This window comes from Pantherophis guttatus, chromosome 10 (assembly GCF_059756535.1).
Source record: "Pantherophis guttatus breed Tessera chromosome 10, ASM5975653v1, whole genome shotgun sequence".
Classification (NCBI taxonomy): domain Eukaryota; kingdom Metazoa; phylum Chordata; class Lepidosauria; order Squamata; family Colubridae; genus Pantherophis; species Pantherophis guttatus.
In genome coordinates, this window is record NC_142072.1 from 19,620,316 (window position 1) to 19,622,390 (window position 2,075).

Below are 2,075 nucleotides of genomic sequence, written 5' to 3' on the forward strand. Positions count from 1 at the left end.
GATTTGAATATTTGAGCCATTTGATTTGTGCCAATGTTCTGCCCAAGGGAATCAAGGAGTAGTCAGAGGCGGTCATATAGGTAGTTCTCAAGTTAGAACCATTCATTTAATGACCACAGTTAGAACGGCATTGAAAAAAGTGACTTACGACCGTTTTTCACATTTATGGCCATTGCTTCATCCCCACAGTCATGTGATCAAAATTCAGATGCTTGGCAACGCATGAATTTATGACAGTTCCAATGTCATGTAACCACTTTTTAATAATAACTTTATTGTCATTGTACGTGTTTACACAGTATACCCATACAACGAAATTCATTTAACACCCAAAGACCAGGTCCAACACACATAACAATCCCCAAACACCCCCCCACCCACCACAATTTGCCACCCCTAAACCACCCAAACATCCACACAACAGACCAAGTAATGCTGTCCAACAGCTCACTGATGGTGGCCCTTTAATTCATTGTTGAGTGCAATTATAGCTCTGGGATAAAAACTATTCAGAAGACGTGTGGTCTGAGTTTTAATTGTTCTGTATCTTCTGCCAGAAGGCAACAGTCCAAAAAGATTGTAAGCAGGATGGGAAGAGTCTCTGAGAATGTTGTGCAACTTCTTCAAGGAGTGAGATTCGAAGATGTCGTCCAGCGCTGGTAGCTGGAGCTCAATGATATTCCGGACAGTTTTAATGATTTTTTTGCATCCTGACAAAGTCAATGGGGAAGCCAGATTCACTTTACAACTAGGTTACTAAATTAACAACTGCAGTGATTCACTTAACAACTGTGGTTCAGAGTTTCTGAGTGACAGGACCGATGTTTGCAAATGTTTCTAGCTATCTTGCAAGTGGCCTGTCCACTTATGACCGACTGACCTGGATTTGCTTGGCACTGATTAACTTGTTGCTGGACTTTGAGCCTTGCAGTTTGGGGCTGCTCCTCTCGCTGAGCTTTGCACTTTAGCACTACTTTTTTGGGGATCGATCTTGAGGCCCAGCCCAGGTCCCGCACATGAAGATAAATAAGGTCCCAGAGTGAAGCTCTATGCGTGGGTGTCTGGGGTGCTTCTGAATGTCTGACCCCCATTTCTTTGTCTGAGCTGGATGTTACACTTACCCCAACGGTGTCCAACTTTGGCCATGCTGGCTGGGGAATTCTGGGAGTTGAAGTCCACAGGTCTTAAAAGTGGTCAAGGTTGGATACCCCTGACTTAGCCACTGGTGATATCACCTTTGCCCACATCCTAAGCAAGAATAAAGTGTTTTCCTCTCTTCTCCAACATTTTTCTGCCCCAACCATTCTAAATTCCAGCTGGCTTCCCTTTTGACTTTACTTGTCGGTAGCCAACTGGGAAAGTTACAAATGGTGCTCATATATTATTGGATCACTGCAACTCGGGTGAAATCCAGCAGGTTCTGGAGAACCAGTAGCAGAAATTTTGAGTAGTTCGGAGAACAGGCAAATACCACCTCTGGCTGGCCCCAGAGTGGGGTGGAAATGGAGATTTTGCAATATCCTTCCCCCAGGAGTGGGGAGGGAATGGGGATTTTGCAGTATCCTTCCCCTGGAGTGGGTGGGAATGGAGATTTTGCAGTATCCTTCCCCTGTCACGCCCACCAAGCCACGCTCACAGAACCAGTAGTAAAAAAATTTGGATTTCACCACCGCTGCAACTGTCATAAATGCATGCCAGTTGCCAAGAACCCAAATTTTGATCACCTGATTATGGGGAAGCTACAACAATTGTAAACCAATCATAAATCACTTTTTTTCAGTGCCTCTGTAACTTCGAATAGTCACTAAACAAACGGTTTAAAGTCCAGAACTACCTGTCAAAAACACAGAGCTGATATTTAAAGACATGGCCACTAGAAGGCAGTATACTCCAAAGGTTCGTTGCTGATTTGAACCTATCCAAATTATGAATTAGGCCAGAGGTCTTCAAACTTGGCTGCTTTAAGACTTGTGGACTTCAACTCCCAGAATTCTCCAGCCACCATAGTTGTTGTAAACTACTCAGAGCAGAGATGGGCAACTATAGTTCATTTATGACTTGTGGACATCAATTCT